The sequence below is a fragment of the Hydractinia symbiolongicarpus genome, chromosome 7 (genome assembly GCF_029227915.1).
Source record: "Hydractinia symbiolongicarpus strain clone_291-10 chromosome 7, HSymV2.1, whole genome shotgun sequence".
Classification (NCBI taxonomy): domain Eukaryota; kingdom Metazoa; phylum Cnidaria; class Hydrozoa; order Anthoathecata; family Hydractiniidae; genus Hydractinia; species Hydractinia symbiolongicarpus.
The window spans coordinates 21,732,324-21,758,051 of NC_079881.1; the positions used below are offsets into that span (position 1 = coordinate 21,732,324).

Here is a 25,728-nt window from a genome sequence, read left to right on the forward strand (position 1 = left end):
CTTCCGCAGACGGTGGGCATTCTAGGTGTAAATGGCGAATCAGTGGTGGAGACAAAGCGCTCGTTGCGGCACTGGCCCTTACTCTCACGACGACAACGGACACTTGTCTTAGTTCGGCTATGAATATGAAAACTGTTTAAGTGGCACAAGGGAAAGGCGAGATGGGGACCAAAATGCCGTTACCACAAGCAATCGATAACGTTAAAGAAGCACGCGATGGTTGCCGTTCTTGTTGGGTTAGCTTTGCGCAGTGGCATTACCATAGCCAATGAGGTTTAACCGAGGCGTGGTGATTGCTAATTGAAAACTTTTCCCAATATCCCGCATGACGGCGTGAAACATCGCCGGCGTTGCAATATTTGGAGGTTCCCACTGGGACCATGCCTAAAAATAGAAATCTGCTGAGCTCACGAAGACTGCGTCGAATGCAAGAAAAGCGCAAAAATTCTTGTTTGCTCGCTTCCGAATGGAGAAGAACCCTTTCGTGTAAAGCAGGACACATTATGCATCGCCTCTTTTCAACGCAACTGGTCACTTCCGCAGACGGTGGGCATTCTAGGTGTAAATGGCGAATCAGTGGTGGAGACAAAGCGCTCGTTGCGGCACTGGCCCTTACTCTCACGACGACAACGGACACTTGTCTTAGTTCGGCTATGAATATGAAAACTGTTTAAGTGGCACAAGGGAAAGGCGAGATGGGGACCAAAATGCCGTAACCACAAGCAATCGATAACGTTAAAGAAGCACGCGATGGTTGCCGTTCTTGTTGGGTTAGCTTTGCGCAGTGGCATTACCATAGCCAATGAGGTTTAACCGAGGCGTGGTGATTGCTAATTGAAAACTTTTCCCAATATCCCGCATGACGGCGTGAAACATCGCCGGCGTTGCAATATTTGGAGGTTCCCACTGGGACCATGCCTAAAAATAGTAATCTGCTGAGCTCACGAAGACTGCGTCGAATGCAAGAAAAGCGCAAAAATTCTTGTTTGCTCGCTTCCGGATGGAGAAGAACCCTTTCGTGTAAAGCAGGACACATTATGCATCGCCTCTTTTCAACGCAACTGGTCACTTCCGCAGACGGTGGGCATTCTAGGTGTAAATGGCGAATCAGTGGTGGAGACAAAGCGCTCGTTGCGGCACTGGCCCTTACTCTCACGACGACAACGGACACTTGTCTTAGTTCGGCTATGAATATGAAAACTGTTTAAGTGGCACAAGGGAAAGGCGAGATGGGGACCAAAATGCCGTAACCACAAGCAATCGATAACGTTAAAGAAGCACGCGATGGTTGCCGTTCTTGTTGGGTTAGCTTTGCGCAGTGGCATTACCATAGCCAATGAGGTTTAACCGAGGCGTGGTGATTGCTAATTGAAAACTTTTCCCAATATCCCGCATGACGGCGTGAAACATCGCCGGCGTTGCAATATTTGGAGGTTCCCACTGGGACCATGCCTAAAAATAGAAATCTGCTGAGCTCACGAAGACTGCGTCGAATGCAAGAAAAGCGCAAAAATTCTTGTTTGCTCGCTTCCGGATGGAGAAGAACCCTTTCGTGTAAAGCAGGACACATTATGCATCGCCTCTTTTCAACGCTACTGGTCACTTCCACAGACGGTGGGCATTCTAGGTGTAAATGACGAATCAGTGGTGGAGACAAAGCGCTCGTTGCGGCACTGGCCCTTACTCTCACGACGACAACGGACACTTGTCTTAGTTCGGCTATGAATATGAAAACTGTTTAAGTGGCACAAGGGAAAGGCGAGATGGGGACCAAAATGCCGTAACCACAAGCAATCGATAACGTTAAAGAAGCACGCGATGGTTGCCGTTCTTGTTGGGTTAGCTTTGCGCAGTGGCATTACCATAGCCAATGAGGTTTAACCGAGGCGTGGTGATTGCTAATTGAAAACTTTTCCCAATATCCCGCATGACGGCGTGAAACATCGCCGGCGTTGCAATATTTGGAGGTTCCCACTGGGACCATGCCTAAAAATAGAAATCTGCTGAGCTCACGAAGACTGCGTCGAATGCAAGAAAAGCGCAAAAATTCTTGTTTGCTCGCTTCCGAATGGAGAAGAACCCTTTCGTGTAAAGCAGGACACATTATGCATCGCCTCTTTTCAACGCAACTGGTCACTTCCGCAGACGGTGGGCATTCTAGGTGTAAATGGCGAATCAGTGGTGGAGACAAAGCGCTCGTTGCGGCACTGGCCCTTACTCTCACGACGACAACGGACACTTGTCTTAGTTCGGCTATGAATATGAAAACTGTTTAAGTGGCACAAGGGAAAGGCGAGATGGGGACCAAAATGCCGTAACCACAAGCAATCGATAACGTTAAAGAAGCACGCGATGGTTGCCGTTCTTGTTGGATTAGCTTTGCGCAGTGGCATTACCATAGCCAATGAGGTTTAACCGAGGCGTGGTGATTGCTAATTGAAATCTTTTCCCAATATCCCGCATGACGGCGTGAAACATCGCCGGCGTTGCAATATTTGGAGGTTCCCATTGGGACCATGCCTAAAAATAGAAATCTGCTGAGCTCACGAAGACTGCGTCGAATGCAAGAAAAGCGCAAGAATTCGTGTTTGCTCGCTTCCGAATGGAGAAGAACCCTTTCGTGTAAAGCAGGACACATTATGCATCGCCTCTTTTCAACGCAACTGGTCACTTCCGCAGACGGTGGGCATTCTAGGTGTAAATGGCGAATCAGTGGTGGAGACAAAGCGCTCGTTGCGGCACTGGCCCTTACTCTCACGACGACAACGGACACTTGTCTTAGTTCGGCTATGAATATGAAAACTGTTTAAGTTGCACAAGGGAAAGGCGAGATGGGGACCAAAATGCCGTAACCACAAGCAATCGATAACGTTAAAGAAGCACGCGATGGTTGCCGTTCTTGTTGGGTTAGCTTTGCGCAGTGGCATTACCATAGCCAATGAGGTTTAACCGAGGCGTGGTGATTGCTAATTGAAAACTTTTCCCAATATCCCGCATGACGGCGTGAAACATCGCCGGCGTTGCAATATTTGGAGGTTCCCACTGGGACCATGCCTAAAAATAGAAATCTGCTGAGCTCACGAAGACTGCGTCGAATGCAAGAAAAGCGCAAAAATTCTTGTTTGCTCGCTTCCGAATGGAAAAGAACCCTTTCGTGTAAAGCAGGACACATTATGCATCGCCTCTTTTCAACGCAACTGGTCACTTCCGCAGACGGTGGGCATTCTAGGTGTAAATGGCGAATCAGTGGTGGAGACAAAGCGCTCGTTGCGGCACTGGCCCTTACTCTCACGACGACAACGGACACTTGTCTTAGTTCGGCTATGAATATGAAAACTGTTTAAGTGGCACAAGGGAAAGGCGAGATGGGGACCAAAATGCCGTAACCACAAGCAATCGATAACGTTAAAGAAGCACGCGATGGTTGCCGTTCTTGTTGGGTTAGCTTTGCGCAGTGGCATTACCATAGCCAATGAGGTTTAACCGAGGCGTGGTGATTGCTAATTGAAAACTTTTCCCAATATCCCGCATGACGGCGTGAAACATCGCCGGCGTTGCAATATTTGGAGGTTCCCACTGGGACCATGCCTAAAAATAGAAATCTGCTGAGCTCACGAAGACTGCGTCGAATGCAAGAAAAGCGCAAAAATTCTTGTTTGCTCGCTTCCGAATGGAGAAGAACCCTTTCGTGTAAAGCAGGACACATTATGCATCGCCTCTTTTCAACGCAACTGGTCACTTCCGCAGACGGTGGGCATTCTAGGTGTAAATGGCGAATCAGTGGTGGAGACAAAGCGCTCGTTGCGGCACTGGCCCTTACTCTCACGACGACAACGGACACTTGTCTTAGTTCGGCTATGAATATGAAAACTGTTTAAGTGGCACAAGGGAAAGGCGAGATGGGGACCAAAATGCCGTAACCACAAGCAATCGATAACGTTAAAGAAGCACGCGATGGTTGCCGTTCTTGTTGGGTTAGCTTTGCGCAGTGGCATTACCATAGCCAATGAGGTTTAACCGAGGCGTGGTGATTGCTAATTGAAAACTTTTCCCAATATCCCGCATGACGGCGTGAAACATCGCCGGCGTTGCAATATTTGGAGGTTCTCACTGGGACCATGCCTAAAAATAGAAATCTGCTGAGCTCACGAAGACTGCGTCGAATGCAGGAAAAGCGCAAAAATTCTTGTTTGCTCGCTTCCGGATGGAGAAGAACCCTTTCGCGTAAAGCAGGACACATTATGCATCGCCTCTTTTCAACGCAACTGGTCACTTCTGCAGACGGTGGGCATTCTAGGTGTAAATGGCGAATCAGTGGTGGAGACAAAGCGCTCCTTGCGGCACTGGCCCTTACTCTCACGACGACAACGGACACTTGTCTTAGTTCGGCTATGAATATGAAAACTGTTTAAGTGGCACAAGGGAAAGGCGAGATGGGGACCAAAATGCCGTAACCACAAGCAATCGATAACGTTAAAGAAGCACGCGATGGTTGCCGTTCTTGTTGGGTTAGCTTTGCGCAGTGGCATTACCATAGCCAATGAGGTTTAACCGAGGCGTGGTGATTGCTAATTGAAAACTTTTCCCAATATCCCGCATGACGGCGTGAAACATCGCCGGCGTTGCAATATTTGGAGGTTCCCACTGGGACCATGCCTAAAAATAGAAATCTGCTGAGCTCACGAAGACTGCGTCGAATGCAAGAAAAGCGCAAAAATTCTTGTTTGCTCGCTTCCGGATGGAGAAGAACCCTTTCGTGTAAAGCAGGACACATTATGCATCGCCTCTTTTCAACGCAACTGGTCACTTCCGCAGACGGTGGGCATTCTAGGTGTAAATGGCGAATCAGTGGTGGAGACAAAGCGCTCGTTGCGGCACTGGCCCTTACTCTCACGACGACAACGGACACTTGTCTTAGTTCGGCTATGAATATGAAAACTGTTTAAGTGGCACAAGGGAAAGGCGAGATGGGGACCAAAATGCCGTAACCACAAGCAATCGATAACGTTAAAGAAGCACGCGATGGTTGCCGTTCTTGTTGGGTTAGCTTTGCGCAGTGGCATTACCATAGCCAATGAGGTTTAACCGAGGCGTGGTGATTGCTATTTAAAAACTTTTCCCAATATCCCGCATGACGGCGTGAAACATCGCCGGCGTTGCAATATTTGGAGGTTCCCACTGGGACCATGCCTAAAAATAGAAATCTGCTGAGCTCACGAAGACTGCGTCGAATGCAAGAAAAGCGCAAAAATTCTTGTTTGCTCGCTTCCGAATGGAGAAGAACCCTTTCGTGTAAAGCAGGACACATTATGCATCGCCTCTTTTCAACGCAACTGGTCACTTCCGCAGACGGTGGGCATTCTAGGTGTAAATGGCGAATCAGTGGTGGAGACAAAGCGCTCGTTGCGGCACTGGCCCTTACTCTCACGACGACAACGGACACTTGTCTTAGTTCGGCTATGAATATGAAAACTGTTTAAGTGGCACAAGGGAAAGGCGAGATGGGGACCAAAATGCCGTAACCACAAGCAATCGATAACGTTAAAGAAGCACGCGATGGTTGCCGTTCTTGTTGGGTTAGCTTTGCGCAGTGGCATTACCATAGCCAATGAGGTTTAACCGAGGCGTGGTGATTGCTAATTGAAAACTTTTCCCAATATCCCGCATGACGGCGTGAAACATCGCCGGCGTTGCAATATTTGGAGGTTCCCACTGGGACCATGCCTAAAAATAGAAATCTGCTGAGCTCACGAAGACTGCGTCGAATGCAAGAAAAGCGCAAAAATTCTTGTTTGCTCGCTTCCGAATGAAGAAGAACCCTTTCGTGTAAAGCAGGACACATTATGCATCGCCTCTTTTCAACGCAACTGGTCACTTCCGCAGACGGTGGGCATTCTAGGTGTAAATGGCGAATCAGTGGTGGAGACAAAGCGCTCGTTGCGGCACTGGCCCTTACTCTCACGACGACAACGGACACTTGTCTTAGTTCGGCTATGAATATGAAAACTGTTTAAGTGGCACAAGGGAAAGGCGAGATGGGGACCAAAATGCCGTAACCACAAGCAATCGATAACGTTAAAGAAGCACGCGATGGTTGCCGTTCTTGTTGGGTTAGCTTTGCGCAGTGGCATTACCATAGCCAATGAGGTTTAACCGAGGCGTGGTGATTGCTAATTGAAAACTTTTCCCAATATCCCGCATGACGGCGTGAAACATCGCCGGCGTTGCAATATTTGGAGGTTCCCACTGGGACCATGCCTAAAAATAGAAATCTTGCTGAGCTCACGAAGACTGCGTCGAATGCAAGAAAAGCGCAAAAATTCTTGTTTGCTCGCTTCCGAATGGAGAAGAACCCTTTCGTGTAAAGCAGGACACATTATGCATCGCCTCTTTTCAACGCAACTGGTCACTTCCGCAGACGGCGGGCATTCTAGGTGTAAATGGCGAATCAGTGGTGGAGACAAAGCGCTCGTTGCGGCACTGGCCCTTACTCTCACGACGACAACGGACACTTGTCTTAGTTCGGCTATGAATATGAAAACTGTTTAAGTGGCACAAGGGAAAGGCGAGATGGGGACCAAAATGCCGTAACCACAAGCAATCGATAACGTTAAAGAAGCACGCGATGGTTGCCGTTCTTGTTGGGTTGGCTTTGCGCAGTGGCATTACCATAGCCAATGAGGTTTAACCGAGGCGTGGTGATTGCTAATTGAAAACTTTTCCCAATATCCCGCATGACGGCGTGAAACATCGCCGGCGTTGCAATATTTGGAGGTTCTCACTGGGACCATGCCTAAAAATAGAAATCTGCTGAGCTCACGAAGACTGCGTCGAATGCAGGAAAAGCGCAAAAATTCTTGTTTGCTCGCTTCCGGATGGAGAAGAATCCTTTCGCGTAAAGCAGGACACATTATGCATCGCCTCTTTTCAACGCAACTGGTCACTTCTGCAGACGGTGGGCATTCTAGGTGTAAATGGCGAATCAGTGGTGGAGACAAAGCGCTCGTTGCGGCACTGGCCCTTACTCTCACGACGACAACGGACACTTGTCTTAGTTCGGCTATGAATATGAAAACTGTTTAAGTGGCACAAGGGAAAGGCGAGATGGGGACCAAAATGCCGTAACCACAAGCAATCGATAACGTTAAAGAAGCACGCGATGGTTGCCGCTCTTGTTGGCTTAGCTTTGCGCAGTGGCATTACCATAGCCAATGAGGTTTAACCGAGGCGTGGTGATTGCTAATTGAAAACTTTTCCCAATATCCCGCATGACGGCGTGAAACATCGCCGGCGTTGCAATATTTGGAGGTTCCCACTGGGACCATGCCTAAAAATAGAAATCTGCTGAGCTCACGAAGACTGCGTCGAATGCAAGAAAAGCGCAAAAATTCTTGTTTGCTCGCTTCCGGATGGAGAAGAACCCTTTCGTGTAAAGCAGGACACATTATGCATCGCCTCTTTTCAACGCAACTGGTCACTTCCGCAGACGGTGGGCATTCTAGGTGTAAATGGCGAATCAGTGGTGGAGACAAAGCGCTCGTTGCGGCACTGGCCCTTACTCTCACGACGACAACGGACACTTGTCTTAGTTCGGCTATGAATATGAAAACTGTTTAAGTGGCACAAGGGAAAGGCGAGATGGGGACCAAAATGCCGTAACCACAAGCAATCGATAACGTTAAAGAAGCACGCGATGGTTGCCGTTCTTGTTGGGTTAGCTTTGCGCAGTGGCATTACCATAGCCAATGAGGTTTAACCGAGGCGTGGTGATTGCTATTTAAAAACTTTTCCCAATATCCCGCATGACGGCGTGAAACATCGCCGGCGTTGCAATATTTGGAGGTTCCCACTGGGACCATGCCTAAAAATAGAAATCTGCTGAGCTCACGAAGACTGCGTCGAATGCAAGAAAAGCGCAAAAATTCTTGTTTGCTCGCTTCCGAATGGAGAAGAACCCTTTCGTGTAAAGCAGGACACATTATGCATCGCCTCTTTTCAACGCAACTGGTCACTTCCGCAGACGGTGGGCATTCTAGGTGTAAATGGCGAATCAGTGGTGGAGACAAAGCGCTCGTTGCGGCACTGGCCCTTACTCTCACGACGACAACGGACACTTGTCTTAGTTCGGCTATGAATATGAAAACTGTTTAAGTGGCACAAGGGAAAGGCGAGATGGGGACCAAAATGCCGTAACCACAAGCAATCGATAACGTTAAAGAAGCACGCGATGGTTGCCGTTCTTGTTGGGTTAGCTTTGCGCAGTGGCATTACCATAGCCAATGAAGTTTAACCGAGGCGTGGTGATTGCTATTTAAAAACGTTTCCCAATATCCCGCATGACGGCGTGAAACATCGCCGGCGTTGCAATATTTGGAGGTTCCCACTGGGACCATGCCTAAAAATAGAAATCTGCTGAGCTCACGAAGACTGCGTCGAATGCAAGAAAAGCGCAAAAATTCTTGTTTGCTCGCTTCCGAATGGAGAAGAACCCTTTCGTGTAAAGCAGGACACATTATGCATCGCCTCTTTTCAACGCAACTGGTCACTTCCGCAGACGGTGGGCATTCTAGGTGTAAATGGCGAATCAGTGGTGGAGACAAAGCGCTCGTTGCGGCACTGGCCCTTACTCTCACGACGACAACGGACACTTGTCTTAGTTCGGCTATGAATATGAAAACTGTTTAAGTGGCACAAGGGAAAGGCGAGATGGGGACCAAAATGCCGTAACCACAAGCAATCGATAACGTTAAAGAAGCACGCGATGGTTGCCGTTCTTGTTGTGTTAGCTTTGCGCAGTGGCATTACCATAGCCAATGAGGTTTAACCGAGGCGTGGTGATTGCTAATTGAAAACTTTTCCCAATATCCCGCATGACGGCGTGAAACATCGCCGGTGTTGCAATATTTGGAGGTTCCCACTGGGACCATGCCTAAAAATAGAAATCTGCTGAGCTCACGAAGACTGCGTCGAATGCAAGAAAAGCGCAAAAATTCTTGTTTGCTCGCTTCCGAATGGAGAAGAACCCTTTCGTGTAAAGCAGGACACATTATGCATCGCCTCTTTTCAACGCAATTGGTCACTTCCGCAGACGGTGGGCATTCTAGGTGTAAATGGCGAATCAGTGGTGGAGACAAAGCGCTCGTTGCGGCACTGGCCCTTACTCTCACGACGACAACGGACACTTGTCTTAGTTCGGCTATGAAAATGAAAACTGTTTAAGTGGCACAAGGGAAAGGCGAGATGGGGACCAAAATGCCGTAACCACAAGCAATCGATAACGTTAAAGAAGCACGCGATGGTTGCCGTTCTTGTTGGGTTAGCTTTGCGCAGTGGCATTACCATAGCCAATGAGGTTTAACCGAGGCGTGGTGATTGCTAATTGAAAACTTTTCCCAATATCCCGCATGACGGCGTGAAACATCGCCGGCGTTGCAATATTTGGAGGTTCCCACTGGGACCATGCCTAAAAATAGAAATCTGCTGAGCTCACGAAGACTGCGTCGAATGCAAGAAAAGCGCAAAAATTCTTGTTTGCTCGCTTCCGAATGGAGAAGAACCCTTTCGTGTAAAGCAGGACACATTATGCATCGCCTCTTTTCAACGCAACTGGTCACTTCCGCAGACGGTGGGCATTCTAGGTGTAAATGGCGAATCAGTGGTGGAGACAAAGCGCTCGTTGCGGCACTGGCCCTTACTCTCACGACGACAACGGACACTTGTCTTAGTTCGGCTATGAATATGAAAACTGTTTAAGTGGCACAAGGGAAAGGCGAGATGGGGACCAAAATGCCGTAACCACAAGCAATCGATAACGTTAAAGAAGCACGCGATGGTTGCCGTTCTTGTTGGGTTAGCTTTGCGCAGTGGCATTACCATAGCCAATGAGGTTTAACCGAGGCGTGGTGATTGCTAATTGAAAACTTTTCCCAATATCCCGCATGACGGCGTGAAACATCGCCGGCGTTGCAATATTTGGAGGTTCCCACTGGGACCATGCCTAAAAATAGAAATCTGCTGAGCTCACGAAGACTGCGTCGAATGCAAGAAAAGCGCAAAAATTCTTGTTTGCTCGCTTCCGAATGGAAAAGAACCCTTTCGTGTAAAGCAGGACACATTATGCATCGCCTCTTTTCAACGCAACTGGTCACTTCCGCAGACGGTGGGCATTCTAGGTGTAAATGGCGAATCAGTGGTGGAGACAAAGCGCTCGTTGCGGCACTGGCCCTTACTCTCACGACGACAACGGACACTTGTCTTAGTTCGGCTATGAATATGAAAACTGTTTAAGTGGCACAAGGGAAAGGCGAGATGGGGACCAAAATGCCGTAACCACAAGCAATCGATAACGTTAAAGAAGCACGCGATGGTTGCCGTTCTTGTTGGGTTAGCTTTGCGCAGTGGCATTACCATAGCCAATGAGGTTTAACCGAGGCGTGGTGATTGCTAATTGAAAACTTTTCCCAATATCCCGCATGACGGCGTGAAACATCGCCGGCGTTGCAATATTTGGAGGTTCCCACTGGGACCATGCCTAAAAATAGAAATCTGCTGAGCTCACGAAGACTGCGTCGAATGCAAGAAAAGCGCAAAATTTCTTGTTTGCTCGCTTCCGAATGGAGAAGAACCCTTTCGTGTAAAGCAGGACACATTATGCATCGCCTCTTTTCAACGCAACTGGTCACTTCCGCAGACGGTGGGCATTCTAGGTGTAAATGGCGAATCAGTGGTGGAGACAAAGCGCTCGTTGCGGCACTGGCCCTTACTCTCACGACGACAACGGACACTTGTCTTAGTTCGGCTATGAATATGAAAACTGTTTAAGTGGCACAAGGGAAAGGCGAGATGGGGACCAAAATGCCGTAACCACAACCAATCGATAACGTTAAAGAAGCACGCGATGGTTGCCGTTCTTGTTGGGTTAGGTTTGCGCAGTGGCATTACCATAGCCAATGAGGTTTAACCGAGGCGTGGTGATTGCTAATTGAAAACTTTTCCCAATATCCCGCATGACGGCGTGAAACATCGCCGGCGTTGCAATATTTGGAGGTTCCCACTGGGACCATGCCTAAAAATAGAAATCTGCTGAGCTCACGAAGACTGCGTCGAATGCAAGAAAAGCGCAAAAGTTCTTGTTTGCTCGCTTCCGAATGGAGAAGAACCCTTTCGTGTAAAGCAGGACACATTATGCATCGCCTCTTTTCAACGCAACTGGTCACTTCCGCAGACGGTGGGCATTCTAGGTGTAAATGGCGAATCAGTGGTGGAGACAAAGCGCTCGTTGCGGCACTGGCCCTTACTCTCACGACGACAACGGACACTTGTCTTAGTTCGGCTATGAATATGAAAACTGTTTAAGTGGCACAAGGGAAAGGCGAGATGGGGACCAAAATGCCGTAACCACAAGCAATCGATAACGTTAAAGAAGCACGCGATGGTTGCCGTTCTTGTTGGGTTAGCTTTGCGCAGTGGCATTACCATAGCCAATGAGGTTTAACCGAGGCGTGGTGATTGCTAATTGAAAACTTTTCCCAATATCCCGCATGACGGCGTGAAACATCGCCGGCGTTGCAATATTTGGAGGTTCCCACTGGGACCATGCCTAAAAATAGAAATCTGCTGAGCTCACGAAGACTGCGTCGAATGCAAGAAAAGCGCAAAAATTCTTGTTTTCTCGCTTCCGAATGGAGAAGAACCCTTTCGTGTAAAGCAGGACACATTATGCATCGCCTCTTTTCAACGCAACTGGTCACTTCCGCAGACGGTGGGCATTCTAGGTGTAAATGGCGAATCAGTGGTGGAGACAAAGCGCTTGTTGCGGCACTGGCCCTTACTCTCACGACGACAACGGACACTTGTCTTAGTTCGGCTATGAATATGAAAACTGTTTAAGCGGCACAAGGGAAAGGCGAGATGGAGACCAAAATGCCGTAACCACAAGCAATCGATAACGTTAAAGAAGCACGCGATGGTTGCCGTTCTTGTTGGGTTAGTTTTGCGCAGTGGCATTACCATAGCCAATGAGGTTTAACCGAGGCGTGGTGATTGCTAATTGAAAACTTTTTCCAATATCCCGCATGACGGCGTGAAACATCGCCGGCGTTGCAATATTTGGAGGTTCCCACTGGGACCATGCCTAAAAATAGAAATCTGCTGAGCTCACGAAGACTGCGTCGAATGCAAGAAAAGCGCAAAAATTCTTGTTTGCTCGCTTCCGAATGGAGAAGAACCCTTTCGTGTAAAGCAGGACACATTATGCATCGCCTCTTTTCAACGCAACTGGTCACTTCCGCAGACGGTGGGCATTCTAGGTGTAAATGGCGAATCAGTGGTGGAGACAAAGCGCTCGTTGCGGCACTGGCCCTTACTCTCACGACGACAACGGACACTTGTCTTAGTTCGGCTATGAATATGAAAACTGTTTAAGTGGCACAAGGGAAAGGCGAGATGGGGACCAAAATGCCGTAACCACAAGCAATCGATAACGTTAAAGAAGCACGCGATGGTTGCCGCTCTTGTTGGGTTAGCTTTGCGCAGTGGCATTACCATAGCCAATGAGGTTTAACCGACGCGTGGTGATTGCTAATTGAAAACTTTTCCCAATATCCCGCATGACGGCGTGAAACATCGCCGGCGTTGCAATATTTGGAGGTTCCCACTGGGACCATGCCTAAAAATAGAAATCTGCTGAGCTCACGAAGACTGCGTCGAATGCAAGAAAAGCGCAAAATTTCTTGTTTGCTCGCTTCCGAATGGAGAAGAACCCTTTCGTGTAAAGCAGGACACATTATGCATCGCCTCTTTTCAACGCAACTGGTCACTTCCGCAGACGGTGGGCATTCTAGGTGTAAATGGCGAATCAGTGGTGGAGACAAAGCGCTCGTTGCGGCACCGGCCCTTACTCTCACGACGACAACGGACACTTGTCTTAGTTCGGCTATGAATATGAAAACTGTTTAAGTGGCACAAGGGAAAGGCGAGATGGGGACCAAAATGCCGTAACCACAAGCAATCGATAACGTTAAAGAAGCACGCGATGGTTGCCGTTCTTGTTGGGTTAGCTTTGCGCAGTGGCATTACCATAGCCAATGAGGTTTAACCGAGGCGTGGTGATTGCTAATTGAAAACTTTTCCCAATATCCCGCATGACGGCGTGAAACATCGCCGGCGTTGCAATATTTGGAGGTTCCCACTGGGACCATGCCTAAAAATAGAAATCTGCTGAGCTCACGAAGACTGCGTCGAATGCAACAAAAAGCGCAAAAATTCTTGTTTGCTCGCTTCCGAATGGAAAAGAACCCTTTCGTGTAAAGCAGGACTTATTATGCATCGCCTCTTTTCAACGCAACTGGTCACTTCCGCAGACGGTGGGCATTCTAGGTGTAAATGGCGAATCAGTGGTGGAGACAAAGCGCTCGTTGCGGCACTGGCCCTTACTCTCACGACGACAACGGACACTTGTCTTAGTTCGGCTATGAATATGAAAACTGTTTAAGTGGCACAAGGGAAAGGCGAGATGGGGACCAAAATGCCGTAACCACAAGCAATCGATAACGTTAAAGAAGCACGCGATGGTTGCCGTTCTTGTTGGGTTAGCTTTGCGCAGTGGCATTACCATAGCCAATGAGGTTTAACCGAGGCGTGGTGATTGCTAATTGAAAACTTTTCCCAATATCACGCATGACGGCGTGAAACATCGCCGGCGTTGCAATATTTGGAGGTTCCCACTGGGACCATGCCTAAAAATAGAAATCTGCTGAGCTCACGAAGACTGCGTCGAATGCAAGAAAAGCGCAAAAATTCTTGTTTGCTCGCTTCCGAATGGAGAAGAACCCTTTCGTGTAAAGCAGGACACATTATGCATCGCCTTTTTTCAACGCAACTGGTCACTTCCGCAGACGGTGGGCATTCTAGGTGTAAATGGCGAATCAGTGGTGGAGACAAAGCGTTCGTTGCGGCACTGGCCCTTACTCTCACGACGACAACGGACACTTGTCTTAGTTCGGCTATGAATATGAAAACTGTTTAAGTGGCACAAGGGAAAGGCGAGATGGGGACCAAAATGCCGTAACCACAAGCAATCGATAACGTTAAGGAAGCACGCGATGGTTGCCGTTCTTGTAGGGTTAGCTTTGCGCAGTGGCATTACCATAGCCAATGAGGTTTAACCGAGGCGTGGTGATTGCTAATTGAAAACTTTTCCCAATATCCCGCATGACGGCGTGAAACATCGCCAGCGTTGCAATATTTGCAGGTTCCCACTGGGACCTTGCCTAAAAATAGAAATCTGCTGAGCTCACGAAGACTGCGTCGAATGCAAGAAAAGCGCAAAAATTCTTGTTTGCTCGCTTCCGAATGGAGAAGAACCCTTTCGTGTAAAGCAGGACACATTATGCATCGCCTCTTTTCAACGCAACTGGTCACTTCCGCAGACGGTGGGCATTCTAGGTGTAAATGGCGAATCAGTGGTGGAGACAAAGCGCTCGTTGCGGCACTGGCCCTTACCCTCACGACGACAACGGACACTTGTCTTAGTTCGGCTATGAATATGAAAACTGTTTAAGTGGCACAAGGGAAAGGCGAGATGGGGACCAAAATGCCGTAACCACAAGCAATCGATAACGTTAAAGAAACACGCGATGGTTGCCGTTCTTGTTGGGTTAGCTTTGCGCAGTGGCATTACCATAGCCAATGAGGTTTAACCGAGGCGTGGTGATTGCTAATTGAAAACTTTTCCCAATATCCCGCATGACGGCGTGAAACATCGCCGGCGTTGCAATATTTGGAGGTTCCCACTGGGACCATGCCTAAAAATAGAAATCTGCTGAGCTCACGAAGACTGCGTCGAATGCAAGAAAAGCGCAAAAATTCTTGTTTGCTCGCTTCCGAATGGAGAAGAACCCTTTCGTGTAAAGCAGGACACATTATGCATCGCCTCTTTTCAACGCAACTGGTCACTTCCGCAGACGGTGGGCATTCTAGGTGTAAATGGCGAATCAGTGGTGGAGACAAAGCGCTCGTTGCGGCACTGGGCCTTACTCTCACGACGACAACGGACACTTGTCTTAGTTCGGCTATGAATATGAAAACTGTTTAAGTGGCACAAGGGAAAGGCGAGATGGGGACCAAAATGCCGTAACCACAAGCAATCGATAACGTTAAAGAAGCACGCGATGGTTGCCGTTCTTGTTGGGTTAGCTTTGCGCAGTGGCATTACCATAGCCAATGAGGTTTAAGCGAGGCGTGGTGATTGCTAATTGAAAACTTTTTCCAATATCCCGCATGACGGCGTGAAACATCGCCGGCGTTGCAATATTTGGAGGTTCCCACTGGGACCATGCCTAAAAATAGAAATCTGCTGAGCTCACGAAGACTGCGTCGAATGCAAGAAAAGCGCAAAAATTCTTGTTTGCTCGCTTCCGAATGGAGAAGAACCCTTTCGTGTAAAGCAGGACACATTATGCATCGCCTCTTTTCAACGCAACTGGTCACTTCCGCAGACGGTGGGCATTCTAGGTGTAAATGGCGAATCAGTGGTGGAGACAAAGCGCTCGTTGCGGCACTGGGCCTTACTCTCACGACGACAACGGACACTTGTCTTAGTTCGGCTATGAATATGAAAACTGTTTAAGTGGCACAAGGGAAAGGCGAGATGGGGACCAAAATGCCGTAACCACAAGCAATCGATAACGTTAAAGAAGCACGCGATGGTTGCCGTTCTTGTTGGGTTAGCTTTGCGCAGTGGCATTACCATAGCCAATGAGGTTTAAGCGAGGCGTGGTGATTGCTAATTGAAAACTTTTTCCAATATCCCGCATGACGGCGTGAAACATCGCCGGCGTTGCAATATTTGGAGGTTCCCACTGGGACCATGCCTAAAAATAGAAATCTGCTGAGCTCCCGAAGACTGCGTCGAATGCAAGAAAAGCGCAAAAATTCTTGTTTGCTCGCTTCCGAATGGAGAAGAACCCTTTCGTGTAAAGCAGGACACATCATGCATCGCCTCTTTTCAACGCAACTGGTCACTTCCGCAGACGGTGGGCATTCTAGGTGTAAATGGCGAATCAGTGGTGGAGACAAAGCGCTCGTTGCGGCACTGGCCCTTACTCTCACGACGACAACGGACACTTGTCTTAGTTCGGCTATGAATATGAAAACTGTTTAAGTGGCACAAGGGAAAGGCGAGATGGGGACCAAAATGCCGTAACCACAAGCAATCGATAACGTTAAAGAAGCACGCGATGGTTGCCGTTCTTGTTGGGTTAGCTTTGCGCAGTGGCCTTACCATAGCCAATGAGGTTTAACCGAGGCGTGGTGATTGCTAATTGAAAACTTTTCCCAATATCCCGCATGACGGCGTGAAACATCGCCGGCGTTGCAATATTTGGAGGTTCCCACTGGGACCATGCCTAAAAATAGAAATCTGCTGAGCTCACGAAGACTGCGTCGAATGCAAGAAAAGCGCAAAAATTCTTGTTTGCTCGCTTCCGAATGGAGAAGAACCCTTTCGTGTAAAGCAGGACACATTATGCATCGCCTCTTTTCAACGCAACTGGTCACTTCCGCAGACGGTGGGCATTCTAGGTGTAAATGGCGAATCAGTGGTGGAGACAAAGCGCTCGTTGCGGCACTGGCCCTTACTCTCACGACGACAACGGACACTTGTCTTAGTTCGGCTATGAATATGAAAACTGTTTAAGTGGCACAAGGGAAAGGCGAGATGGGGACCAAAATGCCGTAACCACAAGCAATCGATAACGTTAAAGAAGCACGCGATCGTTGCCGTTCTTGTTGGGTTAGCTTTGCGCAGTGGCATTACCATAGCCAATGAGGTTTAACCGAAGCGTGGTGATTGCTAATTGAAAACTTTTCCCAATATCCCGCATGACGGCGTGAAACATCGCCGGCGTTGCAATATTTGGAGGTTCCCACTGGGACCATGCCTAAAAATAGAAATCTGCTGAGCTCACGAAGACTGCGTCGAATGCAAGAAAAGCGCAAAAATTCTTGTTTGCTCGCTTCCGAATGGAGAAGAACCCTTTCGTGTAAAGCAGGACACATTATGCATCGCCTCTTTTCAACGCAACTGGTCACTTCCGCAGACGGTGGGCATTCTAGGTGTAAATGGCGAATCAGTGGTGGAGACAAAGCGCTCGTTGCGGCACTGGCCCTTACTCTCACGACGACAACGGACACTTGTCTTAGTTCGGCTATGAATATGAAAACTGTTTAAGTGGCACAAGGGAAAGGCGAGATGGGGACCAAAATGCCGTAACCACAAGCAATCGATAACGTTAAAGAAGCACGCGATGGTTGCCGTTCTTGTTGGGTTAGCTTTGCGCAGTGGCACTACCATAGCCAATGAGGTTTAACCGAGGCGTGGTGATTGCTAATTGAAAACTTTTCCCAATATCCCGCATGACGGCGTGAAACATCGCCGGCGTTGCAATATTTGGAGGTTCCCACTGGGACCATGCCTAAAAATAGAAATCTGCTGAGCTCACGAAGACTGCGTCGAATGCAAGAAAAGCGCAAAAATTCTTGTTTGCTCGCTTCCGAATGGAGAAGAACCCTTTCGTGTAAAGCAGGACACATTATGCATCGCCTCTTTTCAACGCAACTGGTCACTTCCGCAGACGGTGGGCATTCTAGGTGTAAATGGCGAATCAGTGGTGGAGACAAAGCGCTCGTTGCGGCACTGGCCCTTACTCTCACGACGACAACGGACACTTGTTTTAGTTCGGCTATGAATATGAAAACTGTTTAAGTGGCACAAGGGAAAGGCGAGATGGGGACCAAAATGCCGTAACCACAAGCAATCGATAACGTTAAAGAAGCACGCGATGGTTGCCGTTCTTGTTGGGTTAGCTTTGCGCAGTGGCATTACCATAGCCAATGAGGTTTAACCGAGGCGTGGTGATTGCTAATTGAAAACTTTTCCCAATATCCCGCATGACGGCGTGAAACATCGCCGGCGTTGCAATATTTGGAGGTTCCCACTGGGACCATGCCTAAAAATAGAAATCTGCTGAGCTCACGAAGACTGCGTCGAATGCAAGAAAAGCGCAAAAATTCTTGTTTGCTCGCTTCCGAATGGAGAAGAACCCTTTCGTGTAAAGCAGGACACATTATGCATCGCCTCTTTTCAACGCAACTGGTCACTTCCGCAGACGGTGGGCATTCTAGGTGTAAATGGCGAATCAGTGGTGGAGACAAAGCGCTCGTTGCGGCACTGGCCCTTACTCTCACGACGACAACGGACACTTGTCTTAGTTCGACTATGAATATGAAAACTGTTTAAGTGGCACAAGGGAAAGGCGAGATGGGGACCAAAATGCCGTAACCACAAGCAATCGATAACGTTAAAGAAGCACGCGATGGTTGCCGTTCTTGTTGGTTTAGCTTTGCGCAGTGGCATTACCATAGCCAATGACGTTTAACCGAGGCGTGGTGATTGCTAATTGAAAACTTTTCCCAATATCCCGCATGACGGCGTGAAACATCGCCGGCGTTGCAATATTTGGAGGTTCCCACTGGGACCATGCCTAAAAATAGAAATCTGCTGAGCTCACGAAGACTGCGTCGAATGCAAGAAAAGCGCAAAAATTCTTGTTTGCTCGCTTCCGAATGGAGAAGAACCCTTTCGTGTAAAGCAGGACACATTATGCATCGCCTCTTTTCAACGCAACTGGTCACTTCCGCAGACGGTGGGCATTCTAGGTGTAAATGGCGAATCAGTGGTGGAGACAAAGCGCTCGTTGCGGCACTGGCCCTTACTCTCACGACGACAACGGACACTTGTCTTAGTTCGGCTATGAATATGAAAACTGTTTAAGTGGCACAAGGGAAAGGCGAGATGGGGACCAAAATGCCGTAACCACAAGCAATCGATAACGTTAAAGAAGCACGCGATGGTTGCCGTTCTTGTTGGGTTAGCTTTGCGCAGTGGCATTACCATAGCCAATGAGGTTTAACCGAGGCGTGGTGATTGCTAATTGAAAACTTTTCCCAATATCCCGCATGACGGCGTGAAACATCGCCGGCGTTGCAATATTTGGAGGTTCCCACTGGGACCATGCCTAAAAATAGAAATCTGCTGAGCTCACGAAGACTGCGTCGAATGCAAGAAAAGCGCAAAAATTCTTGTTCGCTCGCTTCCGAATGGAGAAGAACCCTTTCGTGTAAAGCAGGACACATTATGCATCGCCTCTTTTCAACGCAACTGGTCACTTCCGCAGACGGTGGGCATTCTAGGTGTAAATGGCGAATCAGTGGTGGAGACAAAGCGCTCGTTGCGGCACTGGCCCTTACTCTCACGACGACAACGGACACTTGTCTTAGTTCGGCTATGAATATGAAAACTGTTTAAGTGGCACAAGGGAAAGGCGAGATGGGGACCAAAATGCCGTAACCACAAGCAATCGATAACGTTAAAGAAGCACGCGATGGTTGCCGTTCTTGTTGGGTTAGCTTTGCGCAGTGGCATTACCATAGCCAATGAGGTTTAACCGAGGCGTGGTGATTGCTAATTGAAAACTTTTCCCAATATCCCGCATGACGGCGTGAAACATCGCCGGCGTTGCAATATTTGGAGGTTCCCACTGGGACCATGCCTAAAAATAGAAATCTGCTGAGCTCACGAAGACTGCGTCGAATGCAAGAAAAGCGCAAAAATTCTTGTTTGCTCGCTTCCGGATGGAGAAGAACCCTTTCGTGTAAAGCAGGACACATTATGCATCGCCTCTTTTCAACGCAACTGGTCACTTCCGCAGACGGTGGGCATTCTAGGTGTAAATGGCGAATCAGTGGTGGAGACAAAGCGCTCGTTGCGGCACTGGCCCTTACTCTCACGACGACAACGGACACTTGTCTTAGTTCGGCTATGAATATGAAAACTGTTTAAGTGGCACAAGGGAAAGGCGAGATGGGGACCAAAATGCCGTAACCACAAGCAATCGATAACGTTAAAGAAGCACGCGATGGTTGCCCTTCTTGTTGGGTTAGCTTTGCGCAGTGGCATTACCATAGCCAATGAGGTTTAACCGAGGCGTGGTGATTGCTAATTGAAAACTTTTCCCAATATCCCGCATGACGGCGTGAAACATCGCCGGCGTTGCAATATTTGGAGGTTCCCACTGGGACCATGCCTAAAAATAGAAATCTGCTGAGCTCACGAAGACTGCGTCGAATGCAAGAAAAGCGCAAAAATTCTTGTTTGCTCGCTTCCGAATGGAGAAGAACCCTTTCGTGTAAAGCAGGACACATTATGCATCGCCTCTTTTCAACGCAACTGGTCACTTCCGCAGACGGTGGGCATTCTAGGTGTAAATGGCGAATCAGTGGTGGAGACAAAGCGCTCGTTGCGGCACTGGCCCTTACTCTCACGACGACAACGGACACTTGTCTTGTTCGACTATGAATATGAAAACTGTTTAAGTGGCACAAGGGAAAGGCGAGATGGGGACCAAAATGCCGTAACCACAAGCAATCGATAACGTTAAAGAAGCACGCGATGGTTGCCGTTCTTGTTGGGTTAGCTTTGCGCAGTGGCATTACCATAGCCAATGAGGTTTAAGCGAGGCGTGGTGATTGCTAATTGAAAACTTTTCCCAATATCCCGCATGACGGCGTGAAACATCGCCGGCGTTGCAATATTTGGAGGTTCCCACTGGGACCATGCCTAAAAATAGAAATCTGCTGAGCTCACGAAGACTGCGTCGAATGCAAGAAAAGCGCAAAAATTCTTGTTTGCTCGCTTCCGAATGGAGAAAAACCCTTTCGTGTAAAGCAGGACACATTATGCATCGCCTCTTTTCAACGCAACTGGTCACTTCCGCAGACGGTGGGCATTCTAGGTGTAAATGGCGAATCAGTGGTGGAGACAAAGCGCTCGTTGCGGCACTGGCCCTTACTCTCACGACGACAACGGACACTTGTCTTAGTTCGGCTATGAATATGAAAACTGTTTAAGTGGCACAAGGGAAAGGCGAGATGGGGACCAAAATGCCGTAACCACAAGCAATCGATAACGTTAAAGAAGCACGCGATGGTTGCCGTTCTTGTTGGTTTAGCTTTGCGCAGTGGCATTACCATAGCCAATGAGGTTTAACCGAGGCGTGGTGATTGTTAATTGAAAACTTTTCCCAATATCCCGCATGACGGCGTGAAACATCGCCGGCGTTGCAATATTTGGAGGTTCCCACTGGGACCATGCCTAAAAATAGAAATCTGCTGAGCTCACGAAGACTGCGTCGAATGCAAGAAAAGCGCAAAAATTCTTGTTTGCTCGCTTCCGAATGGAGAAGAACCCTTTCGTGTAAAGCAGGACACATTATGCATCGCCTCTTTTCAACGCAACTGGTCACTTCCGCAGACGGTGGGCATTCTAGGTGTAAATGGCGAATCAGTGGTGGAGACAAAGCGCTCGTTGCGGCACTGGCCCTTACTCTCACGACGACAACGGACACTTGTCTTAGTTCGGCTATGAATATGAAAACTGTTTAAGTGGCACAAGGGAAAGGCGAGATGGGGACCAAAATGCCGTAACCACAAGCAATCGATAACGTTAAAGAAGCACGCGATGGTTGCCGTTCTTGTTGGGTTAGCTTTGCGCAGTGGCATTACCATAGCCAATGAGGTTTAACCGAGGCGTGGTGATTGCTAATTGAAAACTTTTCCCAATATCCCGCATGACGGCGTGAAACATCGCCGGCGTTGCAATATTTGGAGGTTCCCACTGGGACCATGCCTAAAAATAGAAATCTGCTGAGCTCACGAAGACTGCGTCGAATGCAAGAAAAGCGCAAAAATTCTTGTTTGCTCGCTTCCGAATGGAGAAGAACCCTTTCGTGTAAAGCAGGACACATTATGCATCGCCTCTTTTCAACGCAACTGGTCACTTCCGCAGACGGTGGGCATTCTAGGTGTAAATGGCGAATCAGTGGTGGAGACAAAGCGCTCGTTGCGGCACTGGCCCTTACTCTCACGACGACAACGGACACTTGTCTTAGTTCGGCTATGAATATGAAAACTGTTTAAGTGGCACAAGGGAAAGGCGAGATGGGGACCAAAATGCCGTAACCACAAGCAATCGATAACGTTAAAGAAGCACGCGATGGTTGCCGTTCTTGTTGGGTTAGCTTTGCGCAGTGGCATTACCATAGCCAATGAGGTTTAACCGAGGCGTGGTGATTGCTAATTGAAAACTTTTCCCAATATCCCGCATGACGGCGTGAAACATCGCCGGCGTTGCAATATTTGGAGGTTCCCACTGGGACCATGCCTAAAAATAGAAATCTGCTGAGCTCACGAAGACTGCGTCGAATGCAAGAAAAGCGCAAAAATTCTTGTTTGCTCGCTTCCGGATGGAGAAGAACCCTTTCGTGTAAAGCAGGACACATTATGCATCGCCTCTTTTCAACGCAACTGGTCACTTCCGCAGACGGTGGGCATTCTAGGTGTAAATGGCGAATCAGTAGTGGAGACAAAGCGCTCGTTGCGGCACTGGTCCTTACTCTCACGACGACAACGGACACTTGTCTTAGTTCGGCTATGAATATGAAAACTGTTTAAGTGGCACAAGGGAAAGGCGAGATGGGGACCAAAATGCCGTAACCACAAGCAATCGATAACGTTAAAGAAGCACGCGATGGTTGCCGTTCTTGTTGGGTTAGCTTTGCGCAGTGGCATTACCATAGCCAATGAGGTTTAACCGAGGCGTGGTGATTGCTAATTGAAAACTTTTCCCAATATCCCGCATGACGGCGTGAAACATCGCCGGCGTTGCAATATTTGGAGGTTCCCACTGGGACCATGCCTAAAAATAGAAATCTGCTGAGCTCACGAAGACTGCGTCGAATGCAAGAAAAGCGCAAAAATTCTTGTTTGCTCGCTTCCGAATGGAGAAGAACCCTTTCGTGTAAAGCAGGACACATTATGCATCGCCTCTTTTCAACGCAACTGGTCACTTCCGCAGACGGTGGGCATTCTAGGTGTAAATGGCGAATCAGTGGTGGAGACAAAGCGCTCGTTGCGGCACTGGCCCTTACTCTCACGACGACAACGGACACTTGTCTTAGTTCGGCTATGAATATGAAAACTGTTTAAGTGGCACAAGGGAAAGGCGAGATGGGGACCAAAATGCCGTAACCACAAGCAATCGATAACGTTAAAGAAGCACGCGATGGTTGCCGTTCTTGTTGGGTTAGCTTTGCGCAGTGGCATTACCATAGCCAATGAGGTTTAACCGAGGCGTGGTGATTGCTAATTGAAAACTTTTCCCAATATCCCGCATGACGGCGTGAAACATCGCCGGCGTTGCAATATTTGGAGGTTCGCACTGGGACCATGCCTAAAAATAGAAATCTGCTGAGCACACGAAGACTGCGTCGAATGCAAGAAAAGCGCAAAAATTCTTGTTTGCTCGCTTCCGGATGGAGAAGAACCCTTTCGTGTAAAGCAGGACACATTATGCATCGCCTCTTTTCAACGCAACTGGTCACTTCCGCAGACGGTGGGCATTCTAGGTGTAAATGGCGAATCAGTGGTGGAGACAAAGCGCTCGTTGCGGCACTGGCCCTTACTCTCACGACGACAACGGACACTTGTCTTAGTTCGGCTATGAATATGAAAACTGTTTAAGTGGCACAAGGGAAAGGCGAGATGGGGACCAAAATGCCGTAACCACAAGCAATCGATAACGTTAAAGAAGCACGCGATGGTTGCCGTTCTTGTTGGGTTAGCTTTGCGCAGTGGCGTTACAATAGCCAATGAGGTTTAACCGAGGCGTGGTGATTGCTAATTGAAAACTTTTCCCAATATCCCGCATGACGGCGTGAAACATCGCCGGCGTTGCAATATTTGGAGGTTCTCACTGGTACCATGCCTAAAAATAGAAATCTGCTGAGCTCACGAAGACTGCGTCGAATGCAGGAAAAGCGCAAAAATTCTTGTTTGCTCGCTTCCGGATGGAGAAGAACCCTTTCGTGTAAAGCAGGACACATTATGCATCGCCTCTTTTCAACGCAACTGGTCACTTCCGCAGACGGTGGGCATTCTAGGTGTAAATGGCGAATCAGTGGTGGAGACAAAGCGCTCGTTGCGGCACTGGCCCTTACTCTCACGACGACAACGGACACTTGTCTTAGTTCGGCTATGAATATGAAAACTGTTTAAGTGGCACAAGGGAAAGGCGAGATGGGGACCAAAATGCCGTAACCACAAGCAATCGATAACGTTAAAGAAGCACGCGATGGTTGCCGTTCTTGTTGGGTTAGCTTTGCGCAGTGGCATTACCATAGCCAATGAGGTTTAACCGAGGCGTGGTGATTGCTAATTGAAAACTTTTCCCAATATCCCGCATGACGGCGTGAAACATCGCCGGCGTTGCAATATTTGGAGGTTCCCACTGGGACCATGCCTAAAAATACAAATCTGCTGAGCTCACGAAGACTGCGTCGAATGCAAGAAAAGCGCAAAAATTCTTGTTTGCTCGCTTCCGAATGGAGAAGAACCCTTTCGTGTAAAGCAGGACACATTATGCATCGCCTCTTTTCAACGCAACTGGTCACTTCCGCAGACGGTGGGCATTCTAGGTGTAAATGGCGAATCAGTGGTGGAGACAAAGCGCTCGTTGCGGCACTGGCCCTTACTCTCACGACGACAACGGACACTTGTCTTAGTTCGGCTATGAATATGAAAACTGTTTAAGTGGCACAAGGGAAAGGCGAGATGGGGACCAAAATGCCGTAACCACAAGCAATCGATAACGTTAAAGAAGCACGCGATGGTTGCCGCTCTTGTTGGCTTAGCTTTGCGCAGTGGCATTACCATAGCCAATGAGGTTTAACCGAGGCGTGGTGATTGCTAATTGAAAACTTTTCCCAATATCCCGCATGACGGCGTGAAACATCGCCGGCGTTGCAATATTTGGAGGTTCCCACTGGGACCATGCCTAAAAATAGAAATCTGCTGAGCTCACGAAGACTGCGTCGAATGCAAGAAAAGCGCAAAAATTCTTGTTTGCTCGCTTTCGAATGGAAAAGAACCCTTTCGTGTAAAGCAGGACACATTATGCATCGCCTCTTTTCAACGCAACTGGTCACTTCCGCAGACGGTGGGCATTCTAGGTGTAAATGGCGAATCAGTTGTGGAGACAAAGCGCTCGTTGCGGCACTGGCCCTTACTCTCACGACGACAACGGACACTTGTCTTAGTTCGGCTATGAATATGAAAACTGTTTAAGTGGCACAAGGGAAAGGCGAGATGGGGACCAAAATGCCGTAACCACAAGCAATCGATAACGTTAAAGAAGCACGCGATGGTTGCCGTTCTTGTTGGGTTAGCTTTGCGCAGTGGCATTACCATAGCCAATGAGGTTTAACCGAGGCGTGGTGATTGCTAATTGAAAACTTTTCCCAATATCCCGCATGACGGCGTGAAACATCGCCGGCGTTGCAATATTTGGAGGTTCCCACTGGGACCATGCCTAAAAATACAAATCTGCTGAGCTCACGAAGACTGCGTCGAATGCAAGAAAAGCGCAAAAATTCTTGTTTGCTCGCTTCCGAATGGAGAAGAACCCTTTCGTGTAAAGCAGGACACATTATGCATCGCCTCTTTTCAACGCAACTGGTCACTTCCGCAGACGGTGGGCATTCTAGGTGTAAATGGCGAATCAGTGGTGGAGACAAAGCGCTCGTTGCGGCACTGGCCCTTACTCTCACGACGACA

At 48.5% G+C, this 25,728-nt stretch overlaps 48 non-coding genes across 48 annotated transcripts; all 48 read left to right on the forward strand.

The window, feature by feature from the left end:
- The first annotated feature begins 239 nt into the window (after positions 1 to 239).
- LOC130650358 (U4 spliceosomal RNA) lies at positions 240 to 378 on the forward strand. Its single transcript, XR_008983750.1, has one exon. It is a non-coding gene; the product is annotated as a U4 spliceosomal RNA (small nuclear RNA).
- A 395-nt stretch (positions 379 to 773) lies between these two features.
- Positions 774 to 912, forward strand: LOC130650359 (U4 spliceosomal RNA). The gene has a single exon (XR_008983751.1). It is a non-coding gene; the product is annotated as a U4 spliceosomal RNA (small nuclear RNA).
- Positions 913 to 1,307: 395 nt separating this feature from the next.
- LOC130650362 (U4 spliceosomal RNA) lies at positions 1,308 to 1,446 on the forward strand. The gene has a single exon (XR_008983753.1). It is a non-coding gene; the product is annotated as a U4 spliceosomal RNA (small nuclear RNA).
- A 395-nt stretch (positions 1,447 to 1,841) lies between these two features.
- On the forward strand, positions 1,842 to 1,980 carry LOC130650363 (U4 spliceosomal RNA). Its single transcript, XR_008983754.1, has one exon. It is a non-coding gene; the product is annotated as a U4 spliceosomal RNA (small nuclear RNA).
- Positions 1,981 to 2,375: 395 nt separating this feature from the next.
- Positions 2,376 to 2,514, forward strand: LOC130649859 (U4 spliceosomal RNA). The gene has a single exon (XR_008983275.1). It is a non-coding gene; the product is annotated as a U4 spliceosomal RNA (small nuclear RNA).
- Positions 2,515 to 2,909: 395 nt separating this feature from the next.
- Positions 2,910 to 3,048, forward strand: LOC130650364 (U4 spliceosomal RNA). The gene has a single exon (XR_008983755.1). It is a non-coding gene; the product is annotated as a U4 spliceosomal RNA (small nuclear RNA).
- Positions 3,049 to 3,443: 395 nt separating this feature from the next.
- LOC130650365 (U4 spliceosomal RNA) lies at positions 3,444 to 3,582 on the forward strand. The gene has a single exon (XR_008983756.1). It is a non-coding gene; the product is annotated as a U4 spliceosomal RNA (small nuclear RNA).
- A 395-nt stretch (positions 3,583 to 3,977) lies between these two features.
- LOC130649884 (U4 spliceosomal RNA) lies at positions 3,978 to 4,116 on the forward strand. Its single transcript, XR_008983298.1, has one exon. It is a non-coding gene; the product is annotated as a U4 spliceosomal RNA (small nuclear RNA).
- A 395-nt stretch (positions 4,117 to 4,511) lies between these two features.
- On the forward strand, positions 4,512 to 4,650 carry LOC130650366 (U4 spliceosomal RNA). The gene has a single exon (XR_008983757.1). It is a non-coding gene; the product is annotated as a U4 spliceosomal RNA (small nuclear RNA).
- A 395-nt stretch (positions 4,651 to 5,045) lies between these two features.
- LOC130650006 (U4 spliceosomal RNA) lies at positions 5,046 to 5,184 on the forward strand. The gene has a single exon (XR_008983414.1). It is a non-coding gene; the product is annotated as a U4 spliceosomal RNA (small nuclear RNA).
- Positions 5,185 to 5,579: 395 nt separating this feature from the next.
- LOC130650367 (U4 spliceosomal RNA) lies at positions 5,580 to 5,718 on the forward strand. The gene has a single exon (XR_008983758.1). It is a non-coding gene; the product is annotated as a U4 spliceosomal RNA (small nuclear RNA).
- Positions 5,719 to 6,113: 395 nt separating this feature from the next.
- Positions 6,114 to 6,252, forward strand: LOC130650368 (U4 spliceosomal RNA). The gene has a single exon (XR_008983759.1). It is a non-coding gene; the product is annotated as a U4 spliceosomal RNA (small nuclear RNA).
- A 396-nt stretch (positions 6,253 to 6,648) lies between these two features.
- LOC130649943 (U4 spliceosomal RNA) lies at positions 6,649 to 6,787 on the forward strand. Its single transcript, XR_008983355.1, has one exon. It is a non-coding gene; the product is annotated as a U4 spliceosomal RNA (small nuclear RNA).
- Positions 6,788 to 7,182: 395 nt separating this feature from the next.
- LOC130650369 (U4 spliceosomal RNA) lies at positions 7,183 to 7,321 on the forward strand. The gene has a single exon (XR_008983760.1). It is a non-coding gene; the product is annotated as a U4 spliceosomal RNA (small nuclear RNA).
- A 395-nt stretch (positions 7,322 to 7,716) lies between these two features.
- Positions 7,717 to 7,855, forward strand: LOC130650007 (U4 spliceosomal RNA). Its single transcript, XR_008983415.1, has one exon. It is a non-coding gene; the product is annotated as a U4 spliceosomal RNA (small nuclear RNA).
- Positions 7,856 to 8,250: 395 nt separating this feature from the next.
- LOC130650080 (U4 spliceosomal RNA) lies at positions 8,251 to 8,389 on the forward strand. The gene has a single exon (XR_008983483.1). It is a non-coding gene; the product is annotated as a U4 spliceosomal RNA (small nuclear RNA).
- Positions 8,390 to 8,784: 395 nt separating this feature from the next.
- LOC130649880 (U4 spliceosomal RNA) lies at positions 8,785 to 8,923 on the forward strand. Its single transcript, XR_008983295.1, has one exon. It is a non-coding gene; the product is annotated as a U4 spliceosomal RNA (small nuclear RNA).
- A 395-nt stretch (positions 8,924 to 9,318) lies between these two features.
- LOC130650370 (U4 spliceosomal RNA) lies at positions 9,319 to 9,457 on the forward strand. Its single transcript, XR_008983761.1, has one exon. It is a non-coding gene; the product is annotated as a U4 spliceosomal RNA (small nuclear RNA).
- Positions 9,458 to 9,852: 395 nt separating this feature from the next.
- Positions 9,853 to 9,991, forward strand: LOC130650371 (U4 spliceosomal RNA). The gene has a single exon (XR_008983762.1). It is a non-coding gene; the product is annotated as a U4 spliceosomal RNA (small nuclear RNA).
- A 395-nt stretch (positions 9,992 to 10,386) lies between these two features.
- On the forward strand, positions 10,387 to 10,525 carry LOC130650373 (U4 spliceosomal RNA). Its single transcript, XR_008983764.1, has one exon. It is a non-coding gene; the product is annotated as a U4 spliceosomal RNA (small nuclear RNA).
- Positions 10,526 to 10,920: 395 nt separating this feature from the next.
- On the forward strand, positions 10,921 to 11,059 carry LOC130649960 (U4 spliceosomal RNA). Its single transcript, XR_008983371.1, has one exon. It is a non-coding gene; the product is annotated as a U4 spliceosomal RNA (small nuclear RNA).
- Positions 11,060 to 11,454: 395 nt separating this feature from the next.
- LOC130650374 (U4 spliceosomal RNA) lies at positions 11,455 to 11,593 on the forward strand. The gene has a single exon (XR_008983765.1). It is a non-coding gene; the product is annotated as a U4 spliceosomal RNA (small nuclear RNA).
- Positions 11,594 to 11,988: 395 nt separating this feature from the next.
- On the forward strand, positions 11,989 to 12,127 carry LOC130649909 (U4 spliceosomal RNA). Its single transcript, XR_008983322.1, has one exon. It is a non-coding gene; the product is annotated as a U4 spliceosomal RNA (small nuclear RNA).
- A 395-nt stretch (positions 12,128 to 12,522) lies between these two features.
- Positions 12,523 to 12,661, forward strand: LOC130650037 (U4 spliceosomal RNA). Its single transcript, XR_008983443.1, has one exon. It is a non-coding gene; the product is annotated as a U4 spliceosomal RNA (small nuclear RNA).
- Positions 12,662 to 13,056: 395 nt separating this feature from the next.
- On the forward strand, positions 13,057 to 13,195 carry LOC130650375 (U4 spliceosomal RNA). Its single transcript, XR_008983766.1, has one exon. It is a non-coding gene; the product is annotated as a U4 spliceosomal RNA (small nuclear RNA).
- A 396-nt stretch (positions 13,196 to 13,591) lies between these two features.
- LOC130649835 (U4 spliceosomal RNA) lies at positions 13,592 to 13,730 on the forward strand. The gene has a single exon (XR_008983251.1). It is a non-coding gene; the product is annotated as a U4 spliceosomal RNA (small nuclear RNA).
- A 395-nt stretch (positions 13,731 to 14,125) lies between these two features.
- Positions 14,126 to 14,264, forward strand: LOC130650001 (U4 spliceosomal RNA). The gene has a single exon (XR_008983409.1). It is a non-coding gene; the product is annotated as a U4 spliceosomal RNA (small nuclear RNA).
- A 395-nt stretch (positions 14,265 to 14,659) lies between these two features.
- LOC130650377 (U4 spliceosomal RNA) lies at positions 14,660 to 14,798 on the forward strand. The gene has a single exon (XR_008983767.1). It is a non-coding gene; the product is annotated as a U4 spliceosomal RNA (small nuclear RNA).
- A 395-nt stretch (positions 14,799 to 15,193) lies between these two features.
- LOC130650056 (U4 spliceosomal RNA) lies at positions 15,194 to 15,332 on the forward strand. Its single transcript, XR_008983461.1, has one exon. It is a non-coding gene; the product is annotated as a U4 spliceosomal RNA (small nuclear RNA).
- A 395-nt stretch (positions 15,333 to 15,727) lies between these two features.
- LOC130650058 (U4 spliceosomal RNA) lies at positions 15,728 to 15,866 on the forward strand. Its single transcript, XR_008983462.1, has one exon. It is a non-coding gene; the product is annotated as a U4 spliceosomal RNA (small nuclear RNA).
- Positions 15,867 to 16,261: 395 nt separating this feature from the next.
- LOC130649897 (U4 spliceosomal RNA) lies at positions 16,262 to 16,400 on the forward strand. Its single transcript, XR_008983310.1, has one exon. It is a non-coding gene; the product is annotated as a U4 spliceosomal RNA (small nuclear RNA).
- Positions 16,401 to 16,795: 395 nt separating this feature from the next.
- Positions 16,796 to 16,934, forward strand: LOC130650019 (U4 spliceosomal RNA). The gene has a single exon (XR_008983426.1). It is a non-coding gene; the product is annotated as a U4 spliceosomal RNA (small nuclear RNA).
- A 395-nt stretch (positions 16,935 to 17,329) lies between these two features.
- On the forward strand, positions 17,330 to 17,468 carry LOC130649846 (U4 spliceosomal RNA). The gene has a single exon (XR_008983262.1). It is a non-coding gene; the product is annotated as a U4 spliceosomal RNA (small nuclear RNA).
- A 395-nt stretch (positions 17,469 to 17,863) lies between these two features.
- On the forward strand, positions 17,864 to 18,002 carry LOC130650378 (U4 spliceosomal RNA). The gene has a single exon (XR_008983768.1). It is a non-coding gene; the product is annotated as a U4 spliceosomal RNA (small nuclear RNA).
- Positions 18,003 to 18,397: 395 nt separating this feature from the next.
- LOC130650027 (U4 spliceosomal RNA) lies at positions 18,398 to 18,536 on the forward strand. The gene has a single exon (XR_008983433.1). It is a non-coding gene; the product is annotated as a U4 spliceosomal RNA (small nuclear RNA).
- Positions 18,537 to 18,931: 395 nt separating this feature from the next.
- LOC130650379 (U4 spliceosomal RNA) lies at positions 18,932 to 19,070 on the forward strand. The gene has a single exon (XR_008983769.1). It is a non-coding gene; the product is annotated as a U4 spliceosomal RNA (small nuclear RNA).
- Positions 19,071 to 19,465: 395 nt separating this feature from the next.
- Positions 19,466 to 19,604, forward strand: LOC130650380 (U4 spliceosomal RNA). The gene has a single exon (XR_008983770.1). It is a non-coding gene; the product is annotated as a U4 spliceosomal RNA (small nuclear RNA).
- Positions 19,605 to 19,999: 395 nt separating this feature from the next.
- LOC130650381 (U4 spliceosomal RNA) lies at positions 20,000 to 20,138 on the forward strand. Its single transcript, XR_008983771.1, has one exon. It is a non-coding gene; the product is annotated as a U4 spliceosomal RNA (small nuclear RNA).
- Positions 20,139 to 20,532: 394 nt separating this feature from the next.
- Positions 20,533 to 20,671, forward strand: LOC130650054 (U4 spliceosomal RNA). The gene has a single exon (XR_008983459.1). It is a non-coding gene; the product is annotated as a U4 spliceosomal RNA (small nuclear RNA).
- A 395-nt stretch (positions 20,672 to 21,066) lies between these two features.
- On the forward strand, positions 21,067 to 21,205 carry LOC130649955 (U4 spliceosomal RNA). Its single transcript, XR_008983366.1, has one exon. It is a non-coding gene; the product is annotated as a U4 spliceosomal RNA (small nuclear RNA).
- A 395-nt stretch (positions 21,206 to 21,600) lies between these two features.
- LOC130650382 (U4 spliceosomal RNA) lies at positions 21,601 to 21,739 on the forward strand. The gene has a single exon (XR_008983772.1). It is a non-coding gene; the product is annotated as a U4 spliceosomal RNA (small nuclear RNA).
- Positions 21,740 to 22,134: 395 nt separating this feature from the next.
- On the forward strand, positions 22,135 to 22,273 carry LOC130650383 (U4 spliceosomal RNA). The gene has a single exon (XR_008983773.1). It is a non-coding gene; the product is annotated as a U4 spliceosomal RNA (small nuclear RNA).
- Positions 22,274 to 22,668: 395 nt separating this feature from the next.
- On the forward strand, positions 22,669 to 22,807 carry LOC130650385 (U4 spliceosomal RNA). Its single transcript, XR_008983775.1, has one exon. It is a non-coding gene; the product is annotated as a U4 spliceosomal RNA (small nuclear RNA).
- A 395-nt stretch (positions 22,808 to 23,202) lies between these two features.
- LOC130649991 (U4 spliceosomal RNA) lies at positions 23,203 to 23,341 on the forward strand. The gene has a single exon (XR_008983400.1). It is a non-coding gene; the product is annotated as a U4 spliceosomal RNA (small nuclear RNA).
- Positions 23,342 to 23,736: 395 nt separating this feature from the next.
- Positions 23,737 to 23,875, forward strand: LOC130650076 (U4 spliceosomal RNA). Its single transcript, XR_008983479.1, has one exon. It is a non-coding gene; the product is annotated as a U4 spliceosomal RNA (small nuclear RNA).
- A 395-nt stretch (positions 23,876 to 24,270) lies between these two features.
- Positions 24,271 to 24,409, forward strand: LOC130650386 (U4 spliceosomal RNA). The gene has a single exon (XR_008983776.1). It is a non-coding gene; the product is annotated as a U4 spliceosomal RNA (small nuclear RNA).
- Positions 24,410 to 24,804: 395 nt separating this feature from the next.
- Positions 24,805 to 24,943, forward strand: LOC130650387 (U4 spliceosomal RNA). Its single transcript, XR_008983777.1, has one exon. It is a non-coding gene; the product is annotated as a U4 spliceosomal RNA (small nuclear RNA).
- A 395-nt stretch (positions 24,944 to 25,338) lies between these two features.
- On the forward strand, positions 25,339 to 25,477 carry LOC130650388 (U4 spliceosomal RNA). The gene has a single exon (XR_008983778.1). It is a non-coding gene; the product is annotated as a U4 spliceosomal RNA (small nuclear RNA).
- The last annotated feature ends 251 nt before the right edge of the window (positions 25,478 to 25,728 follow it).